The sequence below is a fragment of the Anser brachyrhynchus genome (genome assembly GCF_964034855.1).
Source record: "Anser brachyrhynchus genome assembly, chromosome: 1".
NCBI lineage: Eukaryota > Metazoa > Chordata > Aves > Anseriformes > Anatidae > Anser > Anser brachyrhynchus.
Genome location: NC_137694.1, coordinates 133,864,492 through 133,883,974, shown reverse-complemented (window position 1 = coordinate 133,883,974; position 19,483 = coordinate 133,864,492). Strand labels below are relative to the sequence as shown.

The window sequence follows — 19,483 nt, the reverse complement described above, 5'->3', positions numbered from 1 at the left end:
GCATGCACAAGTGCAGCTTTGGCTGTAGCCACTGGGAGTTTCCTGCATGTGTCTGTGGGGAGAACACAGGCCTTGAAGCTTTCAAACTGCTCAAATATTGTGGGGAAAAGTGCTTTAGCCTTGAAGGAATCTTTCAAAAATGCCCGCATCATGCTGCATTCATTTGAAACCCCTCAATGTTCAAATTTGTAGCAGTTATGTAGCCAGAGAGAACCTGTAAAGGTCAACTTCCATGGAAAAGAAATTTCCCAGGACAAAAAGGTCTTAAAATATTTTATTATAGAAATACACTTTTCAGCCCTTAAAACAGATTAAGTATATGAGAATTTCTAGAAGTCTATATTATTCCCCTTAGGGGTGCCAGACTTTATTTACAAGGCCTATATATTGCTATAGCAAGGAGTTTTCATGGTTGAAAAGTGCTCAAGTCCTTATGATAGATGGACAGATGGAAAAAACAAAGCAAAACAAAAAACAAAAACACACAGAAGCGCCATTTGACTGAATGGCATTAAGCTTTCCCCATGGGAGTCATATTAGGATGCAAGGTTTTTCTCTTCTGCTTGCTTTATGAATGACACGCATAAATAAATAAATAAATGAAATTACCCATGGCGCTCAATAATTTATTTACTTCATCCTGGTGATGAACATCTTAGAATTATAAACCACCATATGGGTGATAGCACAGTTGCTACTGGTGATTCAACATTATTGTGGCTCTGAAATAAGATAGCTTATCTTTCTTTCCTTTGAAAGACCAAATGCAATGGACATATATAACCCTGCTTAGCTTATAGTTTGTGTTGTACGTATTTCCTGGTTTTAAATGGGCAAGACTGAACCCAGTTTTTAACAACTACAGTCCTGAGGGCAGAATTAAATCTATCAGAACAAAGACTAATAATTCGAATGATGCTAATGGCAAATACCCACATGTGTGTAAATAATTAATTGTTTTCTTGTTAACAAGTTCAGATTTTTCATTCTTTGGTTAGTGACCCCACAGGTCAGTTTTTCTGTGAGAAATATAAGCATTTAGGATTCTATCATTCTAGCCTATAACTAATTTATAGCTTCTTGTGGCATCAGGTGCAAAGATTCAAGATTCAATTTATCACCCCAGGCTATTCCCACTTTAAAAGACAGTGCAGGTATTCTGCAGAAATAAATGGAGGGAAACATTAATGATGTAAAACCAACAGAAGTATGCCCTACGGAGATCTTATCTTTCAAATTCATAGAGACACATCCAGCTATAGAATGTCTTTTGTACTGATCTGGAAAGACTATAAAGACCTCTAATGATCTCCTACAGAAAAAAAAAAAAGGAATTAACACCACATTTTTCTCATTGAACAGTATCAACTACAGCTGGTTGTTTTTCTTGGCCTGCTTTTTCTCCACAAACTGTTTTTTTTACTGTTAATTTTCTCAATTTGATCTAGCATTTCCCAATCTCGCAGCTCTGTAGAAAGATGACAGAATAAAAATAGCATAACAGATAGATAGAATCAGACACCTAACTGAAACAAAATTAAAGCATACTCATCTTTGCTCAATTTTCCACTTTTTCCAGCAAGATCACCAGTCACATAAATATTTAGTTTATGTGTATGCTCAGCTTAATTGATGCATTGTTAATGACTACAATAGTGTTCAAATATCCATGACTTCATTTCAATAAGTCCCACCTGCTCCCTCACTCTATCTCCCTGGGACCGATTCCAGGAGAACATCTTCTCACAGACAGAGAGCATCATCTGTGAAAGATGTCCAGTGCTCTGATCATGAACACTAGAAATCTTTGCTTAGAAAAAACAGACACATGATTTAAATCCTTGAATTCTGCCTGTATTTTACTTTCTGTGAAATGGGAATTTCTTCATATTGGAAAACACTATGTAAAAGCCACTTAAGTATAGTATTCTTACTTCAGTAATTCCAGAAGGATGACTGATTACTGGAATACACCAACATAATAACTTCTGTATGTTATACTAGATAATTTTAGATCTTTTCTTCTTTTAATGTGCATTGTAAGCTCTTAAATGGAAAATTACTGTAGTAATGTAGAAAACAGTTGCTACTTTTATGACTTGCAAACTAAACATCTTAAGAAATCATTGCTCATATCACTTCACCATTAATTAATAGCTAATAGCTTGCTTTTTCTTGATTGCATTCACTTGAATTCAGTATTTTCAAAATTCAGTTCAAAAACTTAAAAAGTGTTCGAGAGCTGTTGAAAACAGACATTTTATTTTTTTTTTCCAGAGAAAAACAGGTTGTACTTTAATGAACACTTTTGTTGTTAACTGCTAATTTCAAACAGTTATTAAATATTTTGGACGTTTCTCCTGTTTGAAAACTTTTGCACTCTATTTGAATATGGATGACCTTTTACTTGCTTTATATTATTAAAGATAATTCTTCATTCTTAATATTATAACAATATTATAACATTCTTAACATTATAAGAACACCAAATGTAAGTAATTGAAGGAGAGATTTATCTCACTTATATTTTAAAACTTACAGTTAGGGGTTAAACCTAAGCATGTGTGCTTCTGCTATAAGGGAGAAAGACATGAACTTCCAAAAGGCATGGATGAAAAGACTACAGAATTTCTTTGGAATTTTTATTTCCTTCAGAATTGACTATCTAGCATTTTGATTTGCTAAGGTTAGAAGAGAAAAACCTCCATTTTTAACTGATTATCCAGGATGGATATCAGAAAGGGAATGAAAAACATATAAAGCATACTAAAAGTATGGACCAAAAGTCCTACACTAATGTCCTAGTTTTGAGCGTAAGGCTAAATCTTCAACCTGCTTTTGGAAATGGGATTTAGAGAGAACAGTTTCCAGAGCGTTGTTCATAGCTAAAATACAAGTAAAGTACCCAAATTTCAAATACCAAAACCACCTCCAGAATCAACTTTTATAGGTGTCATTTATTAGCTTGCTTTCTTTACTTTTTTTAACCATTAAAAACTGATTTTTCCTAGTCACGTTATTCATCCCAACAGCCATTTTCAATCACCACATGACAACTGTAGACTGTAGTAACTTCAGTGGGAGGTCACTTCATATATGTTTAGGCTAAAAAAGATTGTTCCTAACTATTTCTTTGCACTTCGGTTAAGAAATATTGGTAACATAGTAATGAAGTACGGCAACTCGGAGTACAGCAGTTCAGATAACTGCTGAATTTATTTTAAATGATTGGTTCCATAAAAATTTTAAAAGTTCATTTTTTAGCCTAATATTTTTAAAGTACTATATGTCAAAGCAATTTTCAGCACACTGTATTTCAAGACATGAAATTCTTATGATGGTAAACAAGGGCTTCAATAACTTAAAATATTAGCATTTCACAAAAGGATTCAACATGCTAGCAAATCAAAACTTTTTTTTTTTTTTTTCTCATTTCAAATTATTACCATTCATTTGAAACTTAGAGTATATTTAGAAATCAAATACAAAAATCTTTATAATTATATATGGAATACTTCTTTTGATTAGTGACATAGGTTGAAAGGAATAGGATGATTTTTGTACTACAAACAAGAATGAAGTTAAAAGAACATTTAATACCAAGAAAATAAGCTTCTAAATAAGAAGCAGGACTGCTACTAAAGCCTGCAAGGATAGACTGAATATAATGAAGCCTTTGAAAGGATGTAAGAAATAACAAGCCTTTGGCAAGCAAATAGACCAAGGAAGCTCTCTGGATCTTTTCCACTAATAAATTCTCTCTGTTTTGGCAAGAGATAGCTGTAATTTGTAAGTGGTTTTGATCTCAAGCAATCTTTCTTTATTTCTGCAATGAGGGAAGATTTCCTATATGGGAAGCTGAGACACCAGTTCCCCTGGCTAGGGTAGTATTGGACACTCATGAAGGTACTGATACCAAACACAGTTCATACCACTCCTCAGAAACCAAACAGAAAATCACAATGTTATGCCTGAAGACAATAGAATATATGAGGTCATTAATTGTTCCCATTGTTCCCTGTTCTGCTAAACTGTCAATTCCAAACTGCATGATAGACTTTTTTTTTTGTTTGTTTGTTTGTTTTTTCCTTGTCACCACCAAAAGCTCTAACACCAGCTATGATGAATGCAAGGACAGAAACTGCACACAATGTATGTGCTATTTGCACTTACATTCTGCACTCCTGTGATAGTGAGAACATATAATGCCAGAGCAGCAGAGTTTCTGGTTTCATCCCCAAAAGAACTTCTTCCCACTAAAATCAAACATTTCAAAACAGGATTTTCCTTTCAAAAATAAAAATAAATATACACTGAACATTTCCATCTATGTATCACTGTGTATATTTTGCAGCAGTGAAGGATGTACAACAAGGAATCAGATGGGGAAAATTCTAAACATCCCCTCGTCTCCCTGGGATTTAATCCTCAGCAAGCCTAGCTTTTGAAAACAATAGTTGATAGTATTCAAAGAATTTTAAAACATATTTGTGTAGAAAAAGTTGATTTTTTACTGGTAAAATAAATTAGCTGCAGACTACGAATCCTTTAAACAAAATATCAGGAGAGACATTGTTAGCAGAGATGAAGTCCTGCCCAGCAGGTTACTCAACTACAAAGGCATACTTAAACTGTGCTTATCCCGATGCCATGTGGGCTCCCGTGGAGAGATTCCTGGGGCTGTGGACATGTGGAACTAATCAATCAGATAAAACCATCCACAATTCTTAAAAAACATATTTTGTGCTCAATGTGATTTTGACACAAATCTGTTATTTAATATCATACCTGATCCAAGTTACAAATTGGCCAGGGCTCTGTCCTCTAAATGAAGATGTTATGCTACCTCAGGTGTTCTATGCAAAGCTAAACAGTTTTTAACTAACTTCCCTCATTAGAGCAATTAAGGTCTTAGGTTTAACAGTGCTATGGAAAACAGCTATTGAAGAGGATGTTCTTGCTCAGAAAAATCCTCAGGGGTGGGAAGACAGGCACCAGTGCCTCATGATGTGCTTTGGCTAATTAAGATGTTGACTGAGCCTATGTTAATCATAGTCCATCAGGCTATGTTTCATTAACATGTAAATTGGTAGACCCTCTTCTGCAATTGCCCTACCATCTGAGGTCTAATTATGGGCCTCAAAAAGACAAGAACTGGACTTGTAATTTAGAATGTTCAGTTGGGGAAACAATTTTTTGGCATGCACAAAAGAATTGTGAGGTAGGGTGTGTATGTATATTGTTTCCAAATACACAGGAATACACTAGACCAACTCTACAGATATGCCTACACAAGGTGGAAGTTCAAAGATATCGCAGCAAAAGGGCTTTGTTTAAGTAGTGCACAACAAAAGTTAAGTGTTTCTTCCCTCGGTTAATTTTCTCAGAGCAAATAGATGTATGCAGTTGAGGAAGAGAGGTAGATATATCTAAAAGTCAGTTCAAATCACCTGAGATAGAAGTTATGACAAATTAGATTTATAGCATAGCATAGAATAGCATAGCATAGCAACTACGTCATATTCCATTGACCTAAACTATAATGAGCATGCCTGATATTTCTTACAGACTAGCTCTAGAAGTTAGTAACTCAGCATCTTACCAAGGCCAGTAGAATCAGCACAAGGAGACTGTGTGCTCCCTTCACTAGAGATTGATACATAATTTAAATAATTCAGATAAAGTCTCTTAACTATGTCTCTTGGCTACAAAACGACCCTGTGTCCTAACCTCAGCACTAAAGTAGATACCTTTAAGTATTTATGTATACACTTTTTCCCTTCCTTCCTGCTTTCCTTCTTCTCCCTTTCTACCACAATGAAAAAGGAACATTTCAATTTTGGTCGATAAATAACTCAGCTCTTTTTCTTTAAGAACAGTGACGTAATAAAATGATGTAAAAAAATCAACAGTTACTCAAATTGTGTGTAGCTGTCTATAGACAAGACAACTGTCTAAGATGGCACTGCAGCCACTGACAATCTAGCCAACATGGGCAGTGGAACCTAAAGAACTATTGAACTGGGCAGCTAAGATATCCTCCCTGTTCAGGGACCTAGGCACAGGTGCCCAACCTTTTTTTCAGATGAGCTGGCAGAGCCACTTCTCCAGAAGAACAATGTGTCTGCATGTTCTGTGTCCTGTATGAATGTCTAAGGTACCTCAATGCACCAGTGATGGCATTAGATAGCTACATGTGGTCAACTGAATTGAACCATATGTGTCTACTGTCATTTGGGCTGAATCATGTGTAGATATTTACACATAGATGCCTAAGTTTTAAAGTTTTTATCTGGAAATGAATCCCACCCAAGTTATATTGTACATGCTCCCTCTTATAGAATGCAAAAAGAAGTGGAGTACAGAAATAATCTTAAAAATGGGAACAACATCTAGTGCAAAGTCTAATATATGGCCTTGAAACAACAAGAAGCAAAAAAGTCATTGACAGAATTTCAAAAAGACAAAAGAAGTCTCCTTGTAGGACACTGTGCTAGTATCAACAGGGTGTATTCATCTCTTTAACAACCTGTAGGAAAATGGGTCACAAATGACGACCAATACGTGTCTAAATCTGACTCAGTTAAATTAAATTGAAAAAGAAAACAGAAGTTAAAACTGTGATCCAAGTCCTAACATAATGCCCATCTCCACCAACACATCTCCTGTGACTACTTTGGAAGAGGTGCAGAGGCAATTAGAATTCATTGTTCCTTCATTTGCCATCTGAGAATGCTCTGAAAGCCTTTGGAGTCCCGAAGTCTCAGATTACAATCTGTTTATTGCATTGGATAAGAAGAACCAGTGCAGGAAAAAAGAATAGAGAGAGAGAGAGAGAAAAGAGAGAGAGAAGAGGAGAGGAGAGGAGAGGAGAGGACAGGACAGGACAGGACAAAGGAAAAGGTCTCATGTATTTTTCTAATGTAGATGAGTTTTGATTGTGAGGTTGACCCTTAGTTTCCTTTATTTAGTACAGAAGTATTATACTCAAGTTCCTTCATGGAAGCAAAAATTATCCATCTCTTTTCTCTCTGTATGCAATCCAGAAAACTTCAAAAGCTCTTACAAATTTACATGGATGTCAGCTTAGATGTCAGCTAATAATATACTGGGCTTGGACAGACTCAGGTATGGCTGGAAGCTAACAGTGTTTTCCCTTTAGGAAATTACTGGTGGACTTTCCCTAAGAGTCAGCCAAAATACTAACATTTCAGTTGAAGTTTTAATTACATAAGACCACACATTTCAATGATTTCATTCTGCATCAACTACGAGACCTTGATAGACAGCATCCTGTCCTGTCTGCCACACTACGTGGTCTGAATTTTAATTTATAATCTCTTAAAACCTGGAAGTTTATCATAGAAATGGATGCTACTTTTCTAAAAGACTGAGAATTCTAATAGCAAAGGAAAGATACCCGCTGTGTCCAACCAGAAATGATAATACTCTTGTACATGTTACAGCTTTTCAAAAATAAAGAGATATGGCCATACATCATTGAAACACATTTGGGGAAGGTATTGGTATGCTTGCAAACTTTGCAAACCTCAGCCATATATTGTAACAATGTCCCACACTTCTTGAACTCAAATGATTCTGCAGATGATCTCCTGCTCAGCAGATCAATTCCTATCTGTTTATATTGTGTTTTAAACACAAACAAATCCCAAACTATGGGACACAATGCACTTATAAGGAGAGGGAGGATGTGCATAACAGAAAGATGTATTAGTAATTAGGCAGAATTTCATCAAAAGGAAGTTTTGAAAACTGCATGAAATTAATTAGAATATATAAATATTCAAATATATATGACGGACATACTCTGTTTCTATATAATTATGAGTAAAACATGACTGAATTAGTATCTAACCACTTTCATTGCAATTTAAAAAAATGCAATTGATATTTGAAGCAACATTCAAAATCTCTTGTTTTGTCAGGCAGTTATGTGGGAGCTGTATTCTTTTATTCTTATCCTATTCCACCAGACTGGACCTCCTGCTGCTTACTGTTTGTAAAACGGCAGCTTCCCATGAGAGCCCAGATGTGTTTTCTTCCAGTTAAGAATAACGAAAGTATCATTCTTTTACACTGTTTAGCCCAACTTATGATGACATTCACTTCAGGTAGTTATTTTTAGGAAGATGGGCTGTCATGAGCTTTAAGTGCAGGCTTCGTGTGTCTTCTGCGTCCTAGGAAGTGTTTAGTTAATGCAGAAGATGCATAATGTAAACATGCATCTTAATAGATCTAGCCAAACAACTTCTGTTGCAGTGATGCAAGTTAAGAGTACAAGTAAAAGAGTACTGATGAAAAGTGTATCAACTGCATTTTAAAAAAATGCCACTAATGTTTACATGTGCATACATATGCATGTATATAGTATAAAAACATAGACAAGTTGGAGGCAGTGCTATGTGGTCTTTATGTGACATCTAGACTAAGAAATGTGTAAAAGCTTAGGAAAACTCACCAAATTGCAGCACAGCACCTGTATGGCAGCTTACAATTTCTTTTGTAGAATGTTGTATATTTCAAGAAGCAATATTATAGTTTCCATCTGTCTAAACCTTCTAGTTATGACAAATAGCAAGTAGTTAATGTCTGCTGGAATAAGTTTAGTTTGCTCTAATTTTCTGAGTAAATGGATGTTAAGTTTATTTAGATGTGTTTCCACCTTTGGAATTAAGTTTGTTCTGCTTTAATTCATTAAAGGATATTTATAACCAAATTTACTTCATTAAGCACAAATGTGAGGTTGGTGGTGATCTTTTGTTTGCAATTAAAGGCCCTTTTTGCAACAATAACTGCCTTATAAAAGCATATGTAGTTCTGCATTATAAAAAAAAAATGCTAGGATAGCAACATTACTGTTTCAGGCAGTTAATTTTAAGACTGTCTTGCTGAACTATTTTAGTGCAGTTCCATTATCATCCACGTGTATAGATATAATACTGAATGTGAGTTCCTTTATGTCAGATGCTCTTAAAATTAAATAAATGGAAATTTATAATTAGTGAAAACTAGGAAAGAAGTAGAAAAAAATGCATTCCTTTGTTTCTATAACGGATGCTAGTGAACTGTTTAGAAACACTGAACTAAAGTAATTTCTCCGGTAGATAACCAAGGAGCCTAGACTGGTATATCAAGGGCCAGGGAATGCATCCTGCCTTGTTTGCTTGCTGTGAAACCAAGGATGTGAAAATAATAAACACTGCATGCTAGAGATACAGTACCTTTGTCTACAGAAAGCCAGGAGAAGCATAACCTGAAATATCAGTTTGGTGTCATTTGCCAGAACTGACAGTTATTACTAAGAGCTGGGAGGAGTATGCGATAAAGGACAGACTAAATTAACTTTTATTCTCAAAGGGAGGAGTAACTCATAGTTGTGCTGTTATTTCAAGGGTCATGGCCATATCTGGTGCAGCACAGAGAGATGAATTAGGTCTCCCATATTTCTAAAACGGTTAATAAGCTAAAGAGAGGGAACATTTTTATCATTCTTCTTGAAATACTGCTGTCAAGACTCTACCACATCCCTATATTAAACTAGTGAATTTGCCTGTCCTTGGGACCCTTCTAACAAATCTCATTAGTGGTTGTTTTAACAGAGATATTTGTTTTTAAGCCAAAAGAGAACCATAGTAACTGCACACTTCCTAAACCATTTCATTCATGAATGGGAAATGAGTCTCCAAATCTTTACTCACATGAGTAACCACATTGATCTCCTTGGGCCTTCCATTATTAAGAGCTAGAACTGTGAGTGTAAATTTGCAGGATTTGGATGTGGCACTTCATTACTTCATAACAGAGAAATCTGTAGCTGAAATCAATAGTTAAGCATGTGAAGCATATAAAAGACATTCTTTCATGGAGGTCTGATTATAATACATCTATCAATTTTGTTTCAGCATCAACAAATAAGCATATAATTGTAAAGAGATGTACAGACTATAGGCAGTAACTACAAAGACACATTTTAGATAGACATTCTAGCTTCAATAGGGGAGTTGGGAATAGTCCACCAGAAAGAACAGAATAATAGTGAAAAAGGTCAACACTTCCTGAAAAACTAACATACTAAGTCAAAGACCAAGTTTTTCGTTCTCTGTCAATCAGTAGTGTAACTGTTGTCAATCATCCCCCCTTACCTTGTTCGTGATTTTTGAATGGCCACAAAAGAAACTTTTGTTGGTAATTATGGTCTTTACAATTCATCTGAGTCACAAGAAGGATTTTCATAGCCTGCCTGTGGAATAGACTTGGTATGCCCCAAGCTGCGCTCATGTATGTCTAACCAATTCAAGCCAAAGTTTCCCACGATAATATGAAAGGAAAAAAAAGACTCAGACAAATACAAGTCACTATTCTAAAAATAACAAGGAGGGGGAAAGGGATAGGATAGCCAGTATCTTCTGTTTTCTCCTTTTTTTTTTCTTTCTTTTTTTTTTTTCTCCCAGAGGATAAATCTGATAACTCCTTCTATGGAAGGGTGCAGTTAGACAGGATATGCACCTGTGCATCTTGAATCTTCTGAAGGAGGTTTTACAATCTCAACCGTACCACATGCTTCATCTTACAGCAATCAGGAGCATTCTGCCAAAAATTAATGCCAAGATTTTATGCTCCTTCATTAATTTTTAATTCCAGAGTTTCCTTAGGACTTTTCCTTTCCCCAAATACTTCCACTTTCCACACATACATTTGTGCTTTGTTTTCTTTGGCTATCAGTTCAAGTGACCTATCTTGTCCCTGCTGAAAATGCGAAGAAAAGATTTGTGAGAGAAGGTTCTCACATAAAATCCCTGTTTTGGAATTGATCCAGAAGAGTGACAAATCTGATAACATCAAAGACAGAGCATCTGAAACTGGAATTTAGGCAGAACAGCTTTTTCAACAAATTGTAGCCTCTATAAATTTACCCATTTCCAAACAGCTGAGCCCGTTTATTTGTTTATTTTCCTAGCTCCACTGAAGGAAAGTCTGAAACAACTTTGGAAAAATAACAGCAAAGTTGTTCAACGGAAACCAGCCCCTCTACTGTAAACAGTGCCTCTCCACAAACTATGCAGCTGCACAAAGCAGAGACAATGCAGGGGACCCTCAGCATCATTAACCAACTTCCCTTCCTCACGCAACAGTCGCTTCAATAAAGCAATTACAATAGCATCGTGGAACAGTAGAACAAGGGGAGGACAAAAAAAAAAAAAAAATAACCTTACCAGCTTCTCCTACAGTATATAGCTGAAAGGGAAACAAAACCCCCAGCTGCCGAAGCGCATGCAATTGGTCTCCCAGAATGAATTGACTGAAAGAACTATGAAAGGCTAAAGTCTGCCGGCCCCTCTCAGCAGCCTCTCTTCAGCTCCCTCTCTCCGCGCCTCCTCACAAAGCCATTCTCCCGCTCCCTAATCCTCGCACAGGAAAAAGCAGCACACACCGAACGACTCCAGCAGAAGCGGCTCTCCCGGGGGGGCAGGGGGATGAAGAGGTCCCGCTGCCGCTCAGCCGCCGCCCGGCACCCCTGGGACGATCGATCATCCGCACCCGCACCCGCACCCGCACCGCCCGCTCAGCGCAGGACCAGCACGGCCACGGGTGCTCGCAGGGGTCCCCCCTGTGCATCTCGGGCAGCGAAGCAGTTAGCCTTGCCTTTGCCTTTTTTTTTTTTTTTTTAATTTTATCTATTTATTTATTTATTTTTCTCCTTTTTTTCAGTTATCAGTTTATCCTAAAGCTGATGCTGGGCCTAAGGAATATAAGAAATATTTAAGAAATATATATTTATATTTATATTAACAAAGAACACAAAAGAAAACCTTAAATAGCAACACCAATGATCCCCCAGATAATCAATAATAGGAAAGTAAAAGAGCAAAGACTCTGACAGATAAGACATGAATAACGTGAGGAATCACCAAATTAAAAGCAATATAAAAAACATCAGTGCCTCCCAGAAATGCTTTTGATAGATAAAATCAGAACAAACTATTGCATTTTTCATGATGAAAGATTTCTATCTACATTCCCAGTTTATGTAAAAAGAGACAGCATTTTTCCATATAATTTGTCTTGAAAGCATGCCATAGATATTGAGATAGCATCCCCTACATATTCTCAGATTTTCAAGAAAGCTTAAAATCATTGTTAAAGAAATGCTGTTGTAGTATAAGTTTTTAATGCAAGTTTTACCTCTCTGTGATATGCTGAAACTCAGAAATAGACAGCTGCCACAAAGTAAATCAAAGACCTAGAAAAGCAGATGGCATAATTTCACATCTTAAATGATGGCTGTAAGCCTTCCACTAATAATTTATAAGGAGACTTCCTCCTGCTTGTTCTTCTGCTCAGCAGCATGCTGTTTGAGCCTTTCAAACAAAATAAATAGACTTCAAACCACCAGCTTCACACACAGTAACACTTACCAATGCTATTTCAACCTGACACAAGCTGACTTTGTTCCTCGGTGACCCTGGACAGAAAACTGAGGTGACAGTTTGATGGATGAGATCTTTTTCACAATACGGGTTGTGACTTCACAGCTCTGTCTCCCCATTATTGCTTAGATGAAGGAGGAGACAGGAGCAGAGGAGGATCTTCACCATATCGAGCCATTTTAACAGTGAAAATGAACCAACATGTGCAAGAAATGTCTTCAACACCTTTTTACTACCACAAAGTCGGGAAGTTGGGAGAATCCATTTTCATTTTTGTTGGGGTTAGTGTGTAAGAGAGGACAAGGAAGGGGTTCCAAGGAGAGGAACTGATGCCAATTGTTTCCTCCAAATTGTATCTTGGATTAAGAAAGTGGCAACATCAACAGCGAGGGAGGAAGGGAGGGAAGAAAGGAAGGGAGGGAGGAAAGGAAGAGAGGGAGGGAAGGAAGAGAGTAAGGAAGGAAGAAAGGAAGGAGGGAAGAGAGGAAGGAAGGAAGAGAGGAAGGAAGAGAGGAAGAGAGGAAGAGAGGAAGGAAGGAAGGAAGGAAGGAAGGAAGGAAGGAAGGAAGGAAGGAAGGAAGGAAGGAAGGAAGGAAGGAAGGAAGGAAGGAAGGAAGGAAGGAAGGAAGGAAGGAAGGAAGGAAGGAAGGAAGGAATTCTGTTTGTTTCAATTATAATCAAAGAACACTTGGACTGTGAATTTATGAATTTTCTCTTAACTGTGCTAATTTAAGTGTTTACCAGGAATCTTGGACAATTCTTTACTTGACAAAGGCCTTAGTGCACTAACCTGCCCATTGCAATTCTTCATTGCACAAAGATTATCATAAAGTATCAGAGTCATATATCAGTCATATATATTCAAAAACAATTCGATACCTATTACTTCATTATTTGAATGCAGATTCTATTCTCTGCTAAAATGAATTCAGAAGTCTTTTTACAATATTAATATTAACGTGCTTTTCATAAAAACCGCCAGTTTACACAGAACTCTCCAGGAAGAAATTGCCTTTCCTTGAAAAAAAATGTTAAAAAATGAAGATGATGAATGAACTCTCTGAAATGTAAGGCTCCACCTTCCATAGGCTTGAGCTTATTAACAAATATCATGACATGAATTGGCCACTTATTTCCTTAGAGAGGAACACAGTCTGCTAATATCTTTATGCCTTTGTTTCTGCTTTTTCATCTAATCAGATGGGCTCATTATGATAATACTGGAGGGCATTAAATCTCTGATTTTATGGGTGGATACTCAGGCCAAATGACCTGGCCCAAAGTAGTCTGTGGCCAGAAGCCAAGTCTTTCCTGTTCCACACTACTGCACCTTGTCTCAACTCTGAAATATTATTAACTTTGTCTCCACTGTGAAAGATTATTTCCGAGAACAAGGACTAGTTTACCTTATGTTTGAGATCTTTTTTTTTATATATTTTGTATTTGTTGCTGTCATTTCTTGTTTTGGATTTGATATTTATAACTCTGTTTAAAAAATATACAGGAATTCTCCCTCTGGTAGCAAAAATGTATCATAAATGTATGTGACTCTTATTCATGTTTCCAGAAAATACTATTTTCTTTCCAAAAAGACTCACTTTGCTTCAGATTATGGTATTTATGTACTTCCATATTTATAGATATTCTTTCTGTAGAATTTCTGTGAGGTAGCACCCAGAAGCCAGAAACTGACTGATACCAAAAAATAATAATAAAAAAATAATAATAAAAAAAACCTGACAATATACAGGAATATCTACAGTTACGTTTTGTTTCATCAGTTGAACATCAGTATATGTGAATTTATTTTTTCTGAGAACCATTTCAGAATGACACGCTTGCTTTTGGTGTCCCCATTCAGGAATGTAGGTGGGAATCTAGCATGATGAAAGTCATGTGGTGTGAATTTCACCCCCCTAAGAAGAGTTTTGAGAGATGTACTTGTGAACCGTTTATCTCCCAATTACAGCTTCTAAAGTGCTGTCTTTGTTTCTTTGTCTTAAGGATCTGAGAACATTCCCATTGTAAAGAAGGAAATACATTAAATGTTTTAGAAACACTAAGACCAGTTCACAGACTACTTTATTGCCTCCAAATAACAAAGTTCATACTAACCCACACGTAGCTAACTATGATACGCACAAATGAGAAGAGCTCTGAAAAGCCACTTTGAAAAGTACAGCCACTCTTGTATCTGGAAACCAGTCAAAATGAGGTTGCATAGGGGAAAAAATTCTCAGAATATGACTTAATACTGAAAACAGCAAGCACTAAAAAAATCGAAAGAACTCATTTTTTCTAGTGCTTGTAGTAGAACATAATTTTCAGACTAACACATGACAAATGCCTGAAGGAAGTCTGAACTTTAGGATATACCAGCAGGCTTACACATTGCTTCATAGTTTTTTCTTTACTTGCTCTCAGTTATGTCCTCTTTTATCTGTATCAGATGTCGAAAACACCTTATTTGCATAGCATTTACTCTCTTCTGTGTTTTTTGGATTAACATAAAGCATAAGGCAAGGTCATTTGGATAATAGCCCTGCATTTTTAATAGCAATCGTAAGTGCATTTGAAATCATCTTTTCTGCAAGCAGGATGCTGCAGACAATTGCACTGGAAAAGATGCCAGCAAAACAAAACTTTAAAGGTTGCTAAGCTCTTTGAGAATCACTGGTGTGACTGATGAGTGCAATCCATTGCAGTTCTTTGATTTTGCTTGCTTACCTTCTCCTAGAAAGAAACTTCCAATAATTCCTAAAGGCAGCGTGGAAAATGTGGAAAATGGAAACAGCATATCTTTATAACCAGAAGGAAATGAGTATTTTAGGCATACATACATCATCTAACTTGGATTAGGAAGCACAAGCTCCATAAGTAGTCACTAGAGGCTTTAGAGAGCGCATCTTTTAAACAGCTCTTTAATGCAGTCATTTAATGTTGAAACTTTACCATTCACAGGTAAAGCTATTTAATGTTCTGTGCTCAGCCAGCCTTTAACATGTGTATGTGGAAATTCAGAGACAATCTTTGGCTATGTCACAGGATCTATCTTTTGAGAAATCAGTGTGTTGTCAAATCTGAAACAGGAAGAGCAGAGAGATAGTGAGAAGGAAGGATGATTGGCAGTAATGAGGGAAGAAAACAGCAGAAAAACATAGCTGGGTAAAAGGAAAGGAATCAGAAATGAAGATGATTACAGAGAGTCACTCCAGCAACAACTGCAACCCAAGGCAGTGTTTCATTCTGGCAAGGGTTTGATCTCCATAGGCTCCATCTAGCCTTGCTCTCTCTTTGCATTTTTTTTTATTTTTTTTTTCCTGCCCTGAATGAAAGTAAGGATTTGGCATTGCAGCTGGGTTTACATTAGGAGTGTATGTGTGAAACTAAGGATATCTGGCTTGACACTTCAAAGCATGTCATCCAGTGTTGGTTTGTCAAGACTGTGAACTTCAGTGAATGTCTCAGTCTTCCTAAAAGTTTGATAGAAGAACAAGATAAAAACAGCAAATGGGAAGAACAGCCTGTGTTTAGTAAAAGGTTGTATCTTCATGCCTCCTCCATCCATAAGCTCTAAGGAGCACTATGGTGTCACCCTATAAACTGGACAGAAAACATGTTCCAAATATCTTTTAGGAGGCTGGCCAGAGAAAGGCTGGCCAGAGATGAGCAAACACTGTCATTTTGGACAGTAGGGTACTGCTCCTATGCAGCCAGGAAAAGTCCCTGGAATCCAGCACATCCTCCCTCTGCACCAGTCTGGGGATGAGCGGGAAGCCTGGGCCCTGGAGAGCTTCACATGGCTGCAGTGATAGCAGGTGAAGCTGTGTCTCTGCTGCACAGGTTGGAGAGGCTTGCTGTCCCCTCTTTAGTCTTCCACTAGCTGCAGACATCAATGCTGTGGACATTCCTTGGATTTTGTTTAACTGATCAGATATGGTCTTGTAGCAAAGTTATTGTGCTACAGACAGACTGATAGGTGCAGATCCACATTCACAGGCATTTAGGAGACTGAAAGGCCTTTGAAAGCCCAACTATCACGATTTTGTAACCCTTTCAGCATTTAAAGACAAACATCTGCATAAAAAATTCCTAGGCTGGAAGCCTCAGGCTCTTAAGTTCTTCGGAGGATACACGTACATTTTCCCTGTAGTTCAGAGATTTGCAGCACAGTGAAATTCCAACTCCAGTTAAATCTTCTGGATATTACTACAGTGAAAACATACACAACGATTTACGTAGTGGTATTCTTGCCCACTTTTCCAAAACAATGTAAAATTAATATAGTAAATGTGGGTGTATTTGGGAAGAGGGTGGAGAAGTAAAGAATAAAGTGGCATAAGGACATATGGTATAAATAGCTTGCAGGGAACCGCCCTGCAAACTACTGCAAACATGAGCATCATCAATGTCTTACAGTTAATCAGACTCCATACATGAAATCCCCTTCTATGAACAAGAATTTGTAGCGCTGAGCTGTAACTTAAGCACTGTTGCAGATTTATCCCCTCATTAAAGATTTCTCCTAGGAATTATCATCACATTCACATGACATGAAAAAATAACATATGACTTTATCTGGACATTATCCAATAATGTACACGAGGAAGGCAGTAGAATATTAGGTGTGAGAAATGCCTCAGTTAATACCATGCACTGCTCTTGCTGGGAGAAAACGTGGGATTTTTTCATTGGTTCAGAATAACATAAGATAAATTTGTTGCAATCCAAGACAGATTTCGAAGTATACATTGAGGGAAGAGGATTCAAAAAGCAATAATATGGCCAAGAACTGGAATAATAAGGGGAGAAACTTAGAAAAGCAGTTTTGAGAGACCCCACTTTCCTGATTGCATTTCATGTGAGCTCACTCAGCACCCCTAGCACAGCCTACTTACTGCATAATCCCCGTCTCTCATTTAGAGGCCACTCCAGCTTCAGTGCCCAAGCTCAACCTTGTAAAATGAGGAAGAAGTTGGAAAGCCTGATGGTCAAAATATCTGCTCACCATGAAGGGGAGACACAAGCTGAATTACCAAGCACAAGTAGCCTGGGAAATAATTTCTGATAATGTAAAACTTTAGGGGTAGCTTCCTTTAGATTTCATTTAAATGTATTAAAAATGAAATTAATGACAATTTACATGAATTAGAGTATTAAGATTTAATAATAAATCATTTTAAGTTATTCTTTTGCTCAAGTTTCTCCAACCATTATCTGTTTTTTGTTTGTTTGTTTTGTCTCTAATAATATACTTCGCTTCTGCACTTTTCCATGTTGTTTTTTTTTTTGACTCTATAGATAATTTTTCTTCCTCTCTCTTTTATCAGTTTACAAATCCAATTTAATGTAACCAAAGTAGACACAAACATATTTAAATATATTCAGGCAAAGGTTTCCGTCCAAATAATCAACTCCATTAAAACACAAATTTTACATTGAACTGTGTAAGCTTCTTGCTAAGGCCAAACCTAACCTGATTGTAAAAAGTGAATAATGACCAAAATATTTACTTCTCCAATAATTATAGTCTGTAATAGAGATAGCGATGACAGAGAAAAAAATGAGCACAACATATGCAGCAAGAAGAAAACAAGTACTTTTTCCTACAGCAGCTGTAGCGACACTGACAGATATTTAGGCAACCCAGCTATTTTCTAATAAAGACTGAATCCCATTCATGTTAAAGTATTATGACAGTCTTACACTTTTTGTTGGGAGCAGGGTTTGATAGTTTCTGCGTAGCTGTTTCTGACTTCTCTGTAAACGTACCTGCCTGTGAATCTGCAGCGGATCTGTATTAGAGGAGGACAGGGCCATTTACACTTCCAGATGCAAACTGGTAGGAAGATGCGCAAGTATCTGTTTTTAAAGATACCTCCAAAAGCCCATGATTGCATCTTCCTGTGTAACTTTGGAAGAGGAGAGGCTCCCTCCTATGGTTAAACTGTGTAAAACTGCGAGCACCATCGTGAGTAGGGATTCTTCAGACATAAAGTCACTTGGTAGATATACTTGCCAGTATACAACCTCAGAAAATAAAAAAATTAAATATACATATATACATAATGTAATATATATATATTACATAAGCATCTAGAAGCTGGGTCAGAACACCGTATTTTGCCTAAAATAAAAAGGATAATATCAGATAATAATAATGGCATTAATATTAGTTTTCAAATGAAAGCTTAACACCAGCCACAAATGCTCATGCACCCCTCCCGCCCCCCCCCCCCCCCCCCGGCATTCTTTTAAAGATGTTTTTTATGTTTTTGTAATATTTTAATAGCTAAAAATGGCATGCAAATCTGAAAAGGACCATGTTTCTGGAATAAATATTAGAAACAGAAAAATAATGAAGATATATAACATAAAATAATCAAATATATTTTAGATAATATCAAGGCTATTAGGCATGTGAAGTGTACCAAACAGAAACAAAATAGAAACAAATAGATTATACTATTTGATCCCTACTTAAGACTTTTTCCTATATTTTATTTTTTGATTTTTTTTACACTGTGAAACAAAGACTCTGAAACTGCAGATTTTACATTAACGGATTGAAGGGTTCAGAAAGAGCATAGTTTTACTTATCTAAAAGAAATAGCATCTGTATCCTGAGCCTGATAATGTCACCTAATGAGCATAGACATGCCAAGAACAGGAAAAAATGTTTAAGACAATATTCAGTTGTTCATTTTTGACTTGAAACAGATTGTGGTTTTTAAATTTCCTTTATTACAATTACAGCAAGTAAACTCTCACCAACTCTCCATGGGCAGCTCAGTTTACTCTCAAACCTACCAAACTTAAAATGAGTTGTCAAGAGTTCTTGGTTTCAATTGTTTTTATGGCAACAGTATTTATTATGTCTCAAAAAAAATAATCATAGAAAGTCTACTTGGAGAAATAATATTGTTTCCTATAAATTAGTCATGCATTGTTTTGCATGAAAAAGGGTACAGTGGCTATAATGTTTTTCTTTAGCTTCCTTTCCCATTTTAAGAGGCTCTAATCTCAGTTTTTCA

General features: G+C 36.6%; 1 protein-coding gene across 5 annotated transcripts in view; it reads right to left on the bottom strand.

The window, feature by feature from the left end:
• Positions 1 to 19,483, bottom strand: part of MID1 (midline 1) — a 251,404-nt gene that overhangs the window by 175,522 nt on the left and 56,399 nt on the right. Inside the window, exon 1 of one of the 5 annotated variants that reach the window (XM_080593006.1) lies at positions 18,222 to 18,316. The exons of 1 other annotated variant lie outside the window; for it this stretch is intronic. The gene's annotated coding sequence lies outside the window, so the exon portion shown is untranslated. Of the gene's footprint in view, positions 1 to 11,234; positions 11,420 to 11,452; positions 12,358 to 12,437; positions 13,294 to 18,221; positions 18,317 to 19,483 lie in introns of those variants that run through there. 3 more of the 5 variants (XM_080592998.1, XM_080593003.1, XM_080593001.1) reach the window with 3 other exon arrangements.